This window comes from Sebastes fasciatus, chromosome 9, assembly GCF_043250625.1.
Source record: "Sebastes fasciatus isolate fSebFas1 chromosome 9, fSebFas1.pri, whole genome shotgun sequence".
NCBI lineage: Eukaryota > Metazoa > Chordata > Actinopteri > Perciformes > Sebastidae > Sebastes > Sebastes fasciatus.
In genome coordinates, this window is record NC_133803.1 from 35821227 (window position 1) to 35835364 (window position 14138).

Consider the following 14138-nt stretch of genomic DNA (forward strand, 5'->3'; position numbering starts at 1 on the left):
GTCTCCTTCCTGAAGTCACATCTTGTGTTATATTTATTATAATAGAACCTTATATTTAGTTAAGTTTGTATTTCTAAACCTGATGCTCTCGTCTGTCAGATGTTTCTGTTCCATCTTTACTCCAGCACCTTTACTCTCACTCCAGGAAATTATACTATATTAAAATATGAAATATGTCTGGTTCATAGTAGACTGAGCCGTGTCGATACGGAGCTGACTGTCTGGGTCACTTCTCACATATCATATACACTATATACTGTATATCATATCATATACTGTGTATATATGATGTGCTGTGTGGATGCTGATCCGACTGATGATATATAGAGTCAGTCTTTGCAGCTCTGAAGTTTCTGTAAACTGCTGAATAGTTTGAAGAGAACAGGAAGAGGAAACGGGGAAACGGGGAAACGGATTGGTGTTCCAGTAAAGATGTCGTGACTCGCTGCTACATGTGTAAATACACATTCTATCTTCATAGTGTTGACAGGGCGTTGTAAATATCTCCACCTGTCAGGACGTCTTCTGCGTCTCACGAGGACAGAGACTGATAACGCTCAACGTCCATCAGACAGGCTTCATTCATTAACACTCTGTGGCAGCCGTCCGTTCTCTGGTGCTGGCTGTCAGTTCCCTTTTCCCTGGTGTGTTTTTGGTTGACCTGCTGAGTGATTAGAGGTTATTCAGTTCACCTGTTGCAGGGTATGGGGGGGGGGACTGGCTCTTAAATGATAGTTGAGAGCAGTTTGGTGGTTCCCCTCTTGGCCAGTCAGGGTGTAACGACGCCCTTTCTGTAGGGCTTAAAAGAGGAGGGAAACTGCCCCCCCAGGGTCATTCTGATCTCTCCTTCACTACATGCAACATGTGTTCAGCCAAACCAGAACCTCTGCTCTGTTTCAGGCCCGTCTGAGACTCTGTGATCTTTGTGTTTTGCTTATTGAGAGTGTTCACTATCCTAGTTGGGGAAACAACATAAATACCAATCAATTAGGTTACCTGCACGGACACTACCAGGACGGGTAGGGGCAAGAATCTGGCTTGCCTCACGATAGCCTAGCGATAGCCTCACGCCTGCAGGCTGTATTTAGTTATTCTAGTCATTTGTTGATTTTCACTGAATCCCTTTATACCCATTTCTTTTAGTGTATTTTATTTGGGGAAACTTTAAAGGAGGGTAAAAGGAAAAATAAAAACAATATTTCAGTTTCCTTAATTGTTTGTTACGTAGAGGCATTTGTTCATTATTATCTTTATTATTATTAAGGAGGCATTTTATTTTATATTATTATGTGGATGGGACGGTTTTCAGTCTTCTGCCTGATCAACTAAAGTCTGGGGGAATCAGTACCGCCACATAATTGGCACCCACGAAGGGACACGTCACACAAAGCCTAATCCTTCAATAAAGAGATTTAGTTTTGGGTCCCATCTTCTGATATCGATTTAGCAAGTATATTTCTGAAATGTGTATTTGGAGTGTAGCTTGACTATTAGTCCAAATAATTACTAGTGACCATCCATCATGTCTTGGGAAGATCCAGACATTACAATGACCGCATTTGAACCTTCGCTTGCAGAATTGGAATCCGAGTTATCCAAGCATTATATTATAATATCTATTATACCTTATATTATATTATATCTATTATACCTTATATTATATTATATCTATTATACCTTATATTATATTATATCTATTATACCTTATATTATATTATATCTATTATACCTTATATTATATTATATCTATTATACCTTATATTATATTATAATATCTATTATACCTTATATTATATTATAATATCTATTATACCTTATATTATATTATAATATCTATTATACCTTATATTATATTATAATATCTATTATACCTTATATTATATTATAATATCTATTATACCTTATATTATATTATAATATCTATTATACCTTATATTATATTATATCTATTATACCTTATATTATATTATATCTATTATACCTTATATTATATTATAATATCTATTATACCTTATATTATATTATAATATCTATTATACCTTATAGTATATTATAATATCTATTATACCTTATATTATATTATAATATCTATTATACCTTATAGTATATTATAATATCTATTATACCTTATATTATATTATAATATCTATTATACTCTATATTATATTATACTATCATGTGGCAGCTGCCAATTCTCTGGTGTTTGCTGTTGTTTCCCTTTTCCCTGGTGTTTTTCTGGTTGAGTTGCTGAGTGATTAGAGGTTATTCAGTTCACCTGTTGCGCAGGGTGTGGGGACTGGCTCTTAAATGATAGTTGAGAGCAGCTTGGTGGTTCCCCTCTTGGCCAATCAGGGTGTAACGACGCCCTTTCTGTAGGGCTTAAAAGAGGAGGGAAACTGCACACCCAGTGTCATTCTGATCTCTCCTTCACTCAATGCAACATGTATTATCAGCTTTACCAGAAACTCTGGTCTGTTTTGGGCCCTTTTGGGATTCTGTGATCTTTGTGTTTTGTTTGTTGAGAGTGTTGACTCCTAGTTGGGGAAACAAGTTAAGTGCCAACCAATTGGGTTACCTGCACTGGGACGTTTAGGTACTATTTGTGCAGCGATCTGGCTTGCCTTACAATAGCCTAACGCCTGCAGGCTGTATTTTTGTATTCTATTCATTTGTTGATTTTCAATGAAACCCTTTATACCCATTTCTTTTGGTGTATTTTATTTGGGAAAACTTTAAAGGAGGGTAAAGGGAAAACCACAAACCAATATTTCAGTTTCCTTAATTGTTTGTTGATATAGAGGCATTTGTTCATTATTATTATTAAGAAGGCATTTTATTTTATATTATTATGTGGATGGGAACTGTTTTTCAGTCTTCTGACTGACAACTAAAGTCTGGGGAACTCAGTACCGCCACAATCTATTATACCTTATATTATATTATAATATCTATTATTGTCGCGGGGTTCTATGTCAAAACTCCGTGCAACATGAAAAACACTGGCGTAGTCGGAAAACGTTGTATTAATCCCCTTTTTATTATGCCGGCCTCCCAAAGTGCAATCATTGCTTACTATTTACAAAAAGTGAAAAATAGAAAATAAGCTCTGTACAAAACATCAAATAGTACGGAAAATCGAGTTCCTCAATAACTCCATGATTTCTTTCAGAATAGGCAAAAACAATCCAACAATACAATCTATATTTTACCTTCCTGAGTGTCTGAGTGTGACCTTCTCTGTCAACACTTCCAGACCAGACTCCCACAGGTGGCCAAGATGACCCGCTTTTAAACCAATAGCCCCTCCCCTGGGCGTATTCTTTACACAGAAAAATAACAATTAACATCATCTTTCATCATAGAAGATCTCCATAGTCCCTTCAACCCAGGCATATCCCACATATAAATGATATACCTCTGTCTAAACATTCCCCCCCAACCAAAACAAGTTAATTTGCAACATAATCACAATTCCAAATAATAAACATATTTAAACTGATCACATGATCTCAAAACGCGCGAGGGCACCCTTTATAACGGGGGGACTTGTTACGGCCCTGTTTGCTCGTCAATCCCATGAATGGGACCTGACAGGATGGACACGCAGCGTTTCAGCAACTGCTGAGTGACAATAATGTTTGTGTAATGTATGCGTATAGGAAACAGCAGAACAATCAAGTGTGCACCTTTGGTCGCACTACTGATAAACAGTTTAGGGGAGAGGGATATGTCGCGATGTGTTTAACTACGGAGTGAATCAGGAAGGGAGCGGAGAAATGTTTGGCGTGTGTGTGGCCTGAGGTGATGTGTGTGCGCTGCCCACAGTCAGTGACGGCTACTCCGTCACAATTATACTCTATATTATATTATACTATCTATTATACCTTATATTATATTATACTATATTATACCTTATATTATATTATAATATCTATTATACCTTATATTATATTATACTATCTATTATACCTTATATTATATTATAATATCTATTATACCTTATATTATATTATACTATATTATACCTTATATTATATTATAATATCTATTATACCTTATATTATATTATAATATCTATTATACCTTATATTATATTATACTATATTATACCTTATATTATATTATAATATCTATTATACCTTATAGTATATTATAATATCTATTATACCTTATATTATATTATACTATCTATTATACTCTATATTATATTATACTATCTATTATACCTTATATTATATTATAATATCTATTATACCTTATATTATATTATACTATATTATACCTTATATTATATTATAATATCTATTATACCTTATATTATATTATACTATCTATTATACTCTATATTATATTATACTATCTATTATACCTTATATTATATTATACTATATTATACCTTATATTATATTATAATATCTATTATACCTTATATTATATTATACTATATTATACCTTATATTATATTATAATATCTATTATACCTTATATTATATTATACTATCTATTATACCTTATATTATATTATACTATCTATTATACCTTATATTATATTATAATATCTATTATACCTTATATTATATTATACTATATTATACCTTATATTATATTATAATATCTATTATACCTTATATTATATTATACTATCTATTATACTCTATATTATATTATACTATCTATTATACCTTATATTATATTATACTATATTATACCTTATATTATATTATAATATCTATTATACCTTATATTATATTATACTATATTATACCTTATATTATATTATAATATCTATTATACCTTATATTATATTATACTATCTATTATACCTTATATTATATTATACTATCTATTATACTCTATATTATATTATACTATCTATTATACCTTATATTATATTATACTATCTATTATACCTTATATTATATTATACTATCTATTATACTCTATATTATATTATACTATCTATTATACCTTATATTATATTATAATATCTATTATACCTTATATTATATTATACTATATTATACCTTATATTATATTATAATATCTATTATACCTTATATTATATTATACTATATTATACCTTATATTATATTATAATATCTATTATACCTTATATTATATTATACTATCTATTATACCTTATATTATATTATACTATCTATTATACTCTATATTATATTATACTATCTATTATACTTTATATTAGGGATGCACCGATACCACTTTATTCAGACCGAGTACAACGAGTACATTAATTTCCTGTTAGTGTAAAAAATGCATTCTGTGAGGAAATAGGAAACCTGACACTGTGTCCACTTTGCTCCTTTCTGACAGAGACATTGTCCCCCGGCGGCTGCTTGATGAGCAGTAGCCTGACGGTGTTGTGTGACGTAGCCTGTACATGTGCACGTGGATCTATAATAGTGCATGCAGCGTAGCGCCTGCTACTCTTATCAGGACAGAGCAACCCTCAAACAGGTATAGAATTAATTACATCTCTGCACTTTTTACACTTTGCAAGGTCATCTAGTGGGCCAGACTGGGCCCTTTGGAGGGCCGCCTCTGGCCCCCGGGCCGTATGTTTAACAGCCCTGCCCTTTGGATACACACACGTTGTTCTGAATACTACTGTGAAGCCGTACTATAGGAAAGCTTTGCATGAAGTAGGAGGTAAATGAGCTGTGGGTTGGTATCTGTCCGACATGTCCCTCAGTGTATCAGGACGGACTCAGAGACACATTGTTTAACAGACAGGTTTAGGTGCATTATGGGAAGTGTAGGATCCTGCTGTAGGATGTATGATCCTGGGAGAGATACTGGAAACCAGCGGTACAACATTTACAGTTCTCCTAGAGAACATGAGGAGGCTTTCAGAACAGAGAGATGCTAACATCTTCTCTGTGAGCTCATTGTTGTGTTGGTGTTAGTGTGTGTGTGTGTGTGTACGTGTAGTGATGATAATGTAATGTGAGCAGCACACTGAGGTGTTAATAAAGACATAATGTGTGTAGATCAGAAGCTCTGAGTCTGAACCGTTCAGGTTCTCAGGAATACCAGTCACATCTCTGGCGTCTCGTCCCGGTGTCTCCTCACTGCTGTCTGCTGGTCCAGTCATCTCTCTTACTGTTACTGGAGACTGGAGACGTGACCAGTGACCTGTATATGTATATTATATAAACGTGCTTCAGAGCAGTGAGAATTGAAACCCATTGATTGTGGATTTTCCCTGCAGAGCTCGCCGCCTCAGAGAATCACTGATATTAAACCTCTCACTTCCTTTGTGAAGCCTCTCTGTTTACCAGCTAACATGCTATTTATACTGCAGCTCTCTGCTCAACGAGGACACACTCGGTAGATGATGATATTCCAGCTTTCTGTTAAGCCTCGGATCTGCGTGACTGATCTGCTGCCTGAATCTACCCGACTGCAACCAAACCAAACTTACTGTGAAACGTTATAAACTCAGTTCACATTAGAAATAAGGACTTTGCTCTTTAATCTGGAGACAGACGCTGCAGCAACTTCTCTCACTCTCAACTCATCAAACACCGACGCCTGGTCAGTGGCCCTACGCCGACACGCCGACACGCCGACACACTGACGGTACCCCTCTAGGTCCGTCATCAGCCCAGTCGCACAGAAGTTCCTGAAAAAGTGTGGCAGCAATTTCTGTTAATGGCGCCTTAACCCTTCAGCACTGAGTCCGTCGTCGTCTCACGCCGAGGATCCCACTTGGGACACCAAATTGTGGCAGCAATTTCTGTTAAATATGGACTCAAAAACAAAGAGAGCGTCTTTCTGAGGTTTATTACACACTTGGGCACACAACCATCAACACAGAATATTCAGGGCTGAGAGCACCGAGTCTCTCAGTTCAGAAACATTTATAACCTTTACATGAATGCTCACAGTCGTATATCTCACATCGTCCTCTCTGTCTGACACGTCTGTCCTTTTAAGGTACCTGTCCTCAAATAGGCACTACATGTTTGTTGACTAGGTCTGCAACACAGAAACTGAAATAGACTTCAAGGGCAATGAGAGATACTTGTCAGGACCGTAGGGATGTGCTGCATGGTTGTTATTTACCAGCACAAATAGTCATGAAATTGAATGTATTGATTCGTATACATAGACACGAATCAACACAGAGAAAACAGAAAACAGAGAAAACAGTTTGATTGGAGCAGAAATTGACCGGTGCATCACATGTTGTTGAAAGTCGTACTGAGCGTCACAAAGAAAACGGTAAATTCGTGTCAATGTACACAAATCAAATAGATTACATTTCGTGACTATTTCACGAACCTGTTGTGAGACGGTGTTGCAGTTTTGGACGTGTCAAGGACGGCGTGTCACTTTCCGCTCATTGTGTAGGGGTTCTACTTTGGTAGGTTTTGGTTATTAGCAAATTAATTAATAAATAATAATATAATTATTAATATTAATAAAGATTATCAATAAACATCAATAATAAACGGGGCACCACCCTGGAATCAGGGACCAATGACCAAAACGTTAATATAGTCTCATTATATATGCTAAACTATCAATTTGGAACGTTGATTAATAATTAAATTAATAACTATAACCCAAAATAGATAGTAAAGGTTGAAGGATATCGGAGTTCTTGACATAGCAGAGGTTGGCATTATTCACTCTTGTGCAACATTAAAAAGACCAGCATGTATATTCCACAAACATTTATTTACAAGATAATAAAGGTTCAAAACACAATATTAATCTAACTAAATAACTAAACTAAACAAACCAAACACTGTGTGTGTGTGTGTGTGTGTGTGTGTGTGTGTGTGTGTGTGTGTGTGAGAGAGGGGGGGGAAAACAAGATGGGGTCTTGTCTCAAAATGTCTGTATGGCCTACAAACAAAATGGTAGGCACTGTAAAACTACAAAGATGGCTGAATCAAAGATGGCCATCAGCATGTCACCACATGACCTCTTTGTTCTTCTGAGAAGAAGGACAGAGAGGGGGGTGATGTGGGGTTAAGATTATCTGAAGCTGTATGTTTATGTTTAACTAATTCACAGTTTGTGTATGTGATCTTTATGTGTGTTAGATCTGCAGTGGGTTAGAAAAGATGGTTAGTTTGCATGCAAGACCTTGTCTATGTGAAGCATAACTAAACACATCAGATGTGGCAAAGCCAGTTACCCAGATATCAAATACAGATAAATCAACACAGTCAAACTCAATGAATAACATTAAACCAAATCAATACAAGTACTTTCTAGAAATCAAAGTTGAACAGTCTTGCTCAGCCCTGTGCGATTGCTAATGCTAAGGCCCAGTACGTTACCAATCCATGGAAGAACCGGTTTTGTGATTCCATGTGTTGAAGTTGTGGTTCCAAGTCAAAGAGGTCGTCTTTGCTGTTAGTTTGGTGCTAACTTCTTTGCTTGATAGCTTGAAGTTAGCTGGTGGAAAGGGCAGAGCACTCGCGTCGTCTGCGTTTGGTTCCTTTAGTTGCAATGACTGTTTCCTAACAGGCCATAGAATCAGAGAGCTGAGCTGCTTCCGGTCTGGAGCGCAGCATCTCACCTCCAGCAGGTCAGCTTGTTGAGGAGGATGAGTAGAAAGAGTGGGGCAGCTCACCTCTCACACGTCAGGAGAGATGAGCAGATGAGAAGAAAGAGAAGGAACAAAGAACATTCCTCTGGTTTTGTTCTGTGTGAATTTCACACCTCTGGGTGAAATGTTACTGTAGCCAATGAGAGCATACCTCCATGATTCTGGGAGACAGTTCACTGTGTCTGCCACCAGAAATGGCAGGTCCCTACAGTTGCATACAGAGTCCTTTCAAAATAAACTTTCAATGTTTAGGTTTACTTAGTTTTTCGGTTTCTTTATGCAACAGAAATACTTGTTTAGGTTTAGGAGAAGATCGTAGTTTGGGTTAAAATAAGTGTGTTAGTTAAAGGGTAAGGACCAGTGTGTAACATTTAGGGCAGAAACAGAATATAATATTAATAAGTGTGTTTTCTTTAGTGTTTAATCAGCTGATAATAAGAGTTGTTGTGTTTTCGTTAGCTTAGAATGAGCCGTTTATATCTCCAGAGGGAGCAGGTCCTTTGAATGGACAAACTAAACTCTGTTAACTTCTCCTGCTTCGACCGGAGTCCATAACTTTATTCGCTCAGCGCTGCCACTCTCTCTCTCTCTTGCTTCACCACTCACGTCCAACCTCTGCTCCAGATGAGCTACGCTACAACATCTGGCTCTAGAGGGTGTTGGCGTCAGCCACCGTAGTTCTTCTACACGCTTAGTACACAGAGACGCTTCAGCTGGTTGCAATCTGCAACCTCTCCGCTAGACTGCAGCAGATCCTCCTCTCTGCTCCTCTGAAGGCTCATGCCTGGGACTCTTTAGGAGTATTTACCTTTGGAATGAGACGTACGAGCAGTCAGGTCTTAGGTAAACTGAGCTAATCCCCTCCCGGCCTCCAGCTTCATATTCAGCTGAGTCATGATGATTTCTGAACATGACAATAGAAGAGGGAACGTAGGTGAACAATGTGTGAATTAAGTGTCATTTTCAACCTGTGGGGTCTCATTTAGAGGAATATCTCTGTTTTAATAAGATAAGATCAGATAAAATAGAACTTTATTAATCCAGATGGAAATTCTTGTTCCAGAGATTAGTCAAAATTACAACAAGTTCAAGTGTATAAAATAAAAAGCACTATTTCTAATAGAATAACAATAAAATAAGATACATTTAGTCAATTTAGTAAATAAGATAAGTCAAATAAAAAAGGTAAAGTAAGCTAGAAAAACAGAAAAGGAAGTAATATTGCATATGATGAGAAAGGAAGTAGGGATGTCACGACACCAGAAATCTAGTAGTCGAAAGAAGTACCAGAGAATTTCCAGGTTTCTTCATACCAAACTCAATACCACGGTAAAACAAACAGGAAACTTATGAGACTTTAGTCCTCAGGTATACTGGAGTTCAATGACTGTAAGAAAACAGCAGAGGCTGTACATGCACACACACACACGCACGCACACACACACACACACGCACGCACACATACACTCTCTATATATCCTCAGATTGCAAGCAGTAGTTTAGATTCACTGACATGGTGACCGACCATTAGACCATTCAATATTGATTTAAAATGCTAATGTTATATTTTGATGACAATAAAAAAGTATCACTTTTCAGAGATTTAGAAAAATAAACAACAGAAGATTCAGTTCAGTTCAGTTTTTCCCCCAAGAGTGAGTCCTCTTCTCCAACAAACTAATAAAGGATCTCTGAAAAAGTAAACGAACCCAACATCTCCACGCTGTTGCACGGCACTGTGTGTGTGTGTGTGTGTGTGTGTGTGCACAGAGAGCAGAGGACAGAAGCCTTCAGAGAGTTACTCACCAAACGGTAAATCCCCCCCCCATGTGGTGCTGCTTCATTTGGGACCCTGATTACCGGCATCGTACCGTACCGTCGGTACTATAGAAAGACCGTCACGTTTTTAGAGTTTTGGCATCGACTTGGTACCGAAGTATCGGTTCTTGTGACATCCCTAAAAGGAAGTGACATAGCATATGATGAGAGAGGAAGTAGCATAGCATATGATGAGAGAGGAAGTAGCATTGCATATGATGAACAGTGATATTGCACATGAGAATGTAAACAGTAGTGTTGCACAGGATATTGATGTTATATTTGTCCTCAGTGTCCGGTGTTTTCAGCTGTCCTTCCTGCAGAAGGAAGAGGAGTTATATAGTCTGATGGCCGCTGGTAGGAAAGACGTCCTGTGGCGTTCTGTGGTGCACCTCGGAGGTCTCATTACGGCTGAAGGTGCTCTGGTTTGACTCCAGTGTGGCGTTCAGAGGATGAGAGGCGTTGTCTCTAATACTGAGTAGTGTCCTCAGCATCCTCCTCTCTGACATCTCCACCTCCACCAAAGACTCCAGCTCAACTCTCAGGACAGAACCTGCTGTCCTGAAGAGCATGTTGAGTCTGTTAGCGTCGGCTTTCTTCACCCTGCCGCCACGGCACACTACGGTGTAGAAGATGATGCTGGCCACCACCGAGCCATAAAACATCTGCAGCGTGGTTCTGCAGACGTTGAAGGATCTGAGTCTCCTGAGAACAAACAGGCGGCTCTGACTCGTCCAGTACAGAGAATTTAATAGGAGCTCATATTGACATGAAAAAGGGCCGCGGCTACGGGAAGGCCTGCATTATGAATATATGTCTGTGATATATCCTTCTGAACTGTGATGCTTGTTAGTGTGGGACGTGTCAGAGAGGCTGGATGGTTGTTAGTGTGGGACGTATCAGAGAGGCTGGATGGTTGTTAGTGTGGGACGTATCAGAGAGGCTGGATGGTTGTTAGTGTGGGACGTATCAGAGAGGCTGGATGGTTGTTAGTGTGGGACGTATCAGAGAGGCTGGATGGTTGTTAGTGTTGGACGTATCAGAGAGGCTGGATGGTTGTTAGTGTGGGACGTATCAGAGAGGCTGGATGGTTGTTAGTGTGGGACGTATCAGAGAGGCTGGATGGTTGTTAGTGTTGGACGTATCAGAGAGGCTGGATGGTTGTTAGTGTGGGACGTATCAGAGAGGCTGGATGGTTGTTAGTGTGGGACGTATCAGAGAGGCTGGATGGTTGTTAGTGTTGGACGTATCAGAGAGGCTGGATGGTTGTTAGTGTGGGACGTATCAGAGAGGCTGGATGGTTGTTAGTGTGGGACGTATCAGAGAGGCTGGATGGTTGTTAGTGTGGGACGTATCAGAGAGGCTGGATGCTTGTTAGTGTGGGACGTATCAGAGAGGCTGGATGGTTGTTAGTGTGGGACGTATCAGAGAGGCTGGATGGTTGTTAGTGTTGGACGTATCAGAGAGGCTGGATGGTTGTTAGTGTGGGACGTATCAGAGAGGCTGGATGGTTGTTAGTGTTGGACGTATCAGAGAGGCTGGATGGTTGTTAGTGTTGGACGTATCAGAGAGGCTGGATGGTTGTTAGTGTTGGACGTATCAGAGAGGCTGGATGGTTGTTAGTGTGGGACGTATCAGAGAGGCTGGATGGTTGTTAGTGTGGGACGTATCAGAGAGGCTGGATGGTTGTTAGTGTTGGACGTATCAGAGAGGCTGGATGGTTGTTAGTGTTGGACGTATCAGAGAGGCTGGATGGTTGTTAGTGTGGGACGTATCAGAGAGGCTGGATGGTTGTTAGTGTGGGACGTATCAGAGAGGCTGGATGGTTGTTAGTGTGGGACGTATCAGAGAGGCTGGATGGTTGTTAGTGTGGGACGTATCAGAGAGGCTGGATGGTTGTTAGTGTTGGACGTATCAGAGAGGCTGGATGGTTGTTAGTGTTGGACGTATCAGAGAGGCTGGATGGTTGTTAGTGTGGGACGTGTCAGAGAGGCTGGATGGTTGTTAGTGTGGGACGTATCAGAGAGGCTGGATGCTTGTTAGTGTGGGACGTATCAGAGAGGCTGGATGGTTGTTAGTGTGGGACGTATCAGAGAGGCTGGATGGTTGTTAGTGTTGGACGTATCAGAGAGGCTGGATGGTTGTTAGTGTGGGACGTATCAGAGAGGCTGGATGGTTGTTAGTGTTGGACGTATCAGAGAGGCTGGATGGTTGTTAGTGTTGGACGTATCAGAGAGGCTGGATGCTTGTTAGTGTTGGACGTATCAGAGAGGCTGGATGCTTGTTAGTGTTGGACGTATCAGAGAGGCTGGATGCTTGTTAGTGTTGGACGTATCAGAGAGGCTGGATGCTTGTTAGTGTTGGACGTATCAGAGAGGCTGGATGCTTGTTAGTGTTGGACGTATCAGAGAGGCTGGATGGTTGTTAGTGTGGGACGTATCAGAGAGGCTGGATGGTTGTTAGTGTTGGACGTATCAGAGAGGCTGGATGGTTGTTAGTGTTGGACGTATCAGAGAGGCTGGATGGTTGTTAGTGTTGGACGTATCAGAGAGGCTGGATGGTTGTTAGTGTTGGACGTATCAGAGAGGCTGGATGGTTGTTAGTGTTGGACGTATCAGAGAGGCTGGATGGTTGTTAGTGTGGGACGTATCAGAGAGGCTGGATGGTTGTTAGTGTTGGACGTATCAGAGAGGCTGGATGGTTGTTAGTGTGGGACGTATCAGAGAGGCTGGATGGTTGTTAGTGTTGGACGTATCAGAGAGGCTGGATGGTTGTTAGTGTGGGACGTATCAGAGAGGCTGGATGGTTGTTAGTGTTGGACGTATCAGAGAGGCTGGATGGTTGTTAGTGTGGGACGTATCAGAGAGGCTGGATGGTTGTTAGTGTTGGACGTATCAGAGAGGCTGGATGGTTGTTAGTGTTGGACGTATCAGAGAGGCTGGATGGTTGTTAGTGTTGGACGTATCAGAGAGGCTGGATGCTTGTTAGTGTTGGACGTATCAGAGAGGCTGGATGGTTGTTAGTGTTGGACGTATCAGAGAGGCTGGATGCTTGTTAGTGTTGGACGTATCAGAGAGGCTGGATGGTTGTTAGTGTTGGACGTATCAGAGAGGCTGGATGGTTGTTAGTGTTGGACGTATCAGAGAGGCTGGATGGTTGTTAGTGTGGGACGTATCAGAGAGGCTGGATGGTTGTTAGTGTTGGACGTATCAGAGAGGCTGGATGGTTGTTAGTGTGGGACGTATCAGAGAGGCTGGATGGTTGTTAGTGTTGGACGTATCAGAGAGGCTGGATGGTTGTTAGTGTTGGACGTATCAGAGAGGCTGGATGGTTGTTAGTGTTGGACGTATCAGAGAGGCTGGATGGTTGTTAGTGTTGGACGTATCAGAGAGGCTGGATGGTTGTTAGTGTGGGACGTATCAGAGAGGCTGGATGGTTGTTAGTGTTGGACGTATCAGAGAGGCTGGATGGTTGTTAGTGTGGGACGTATCAGAGAGGCTGGATGGTTGTTAGTGTTGGACGTATCAGAGAGGCTGGATGGTTGTTAGTGTTGGACGTATCAGAGAGGCTGGATGGTTGTTAGTGTGGGACGTATCAGAGAGGCTGGATGGTTGTTAGTGTTGGACGCAGTGGCAGCCGGCCAATAGAGGGCCACGGGGCCTGGCCCCACCCACCTTGAGCCACCAAAAAAAAAAAAAAAAAAAATTATAAAATTATTAATTCTAAAAAT

At 39.8% G+C, this 14138-nt stretch overlaps 1 long non-coding RNA gene across 1 annotated transcript in view; it reads left to right on the forward strand.

The window, feature by feature from the left end:
* Positions 1-14138, forward strand: part of LOC141774638 (uncharacterized) — a 144167-nt gene that overhangs the window by 96319 nt on the left and 33710 nt on the right. The window contains exon 4 of the long non-coding RNA XR_012595391.1: positions 5335-5478. This is a non-coding gene — a long non-coding RNA (uncharacterized LOC141774638). The remainder of the gene's footprint in view (positions 1-5334; positions 5479-14138) is intronic.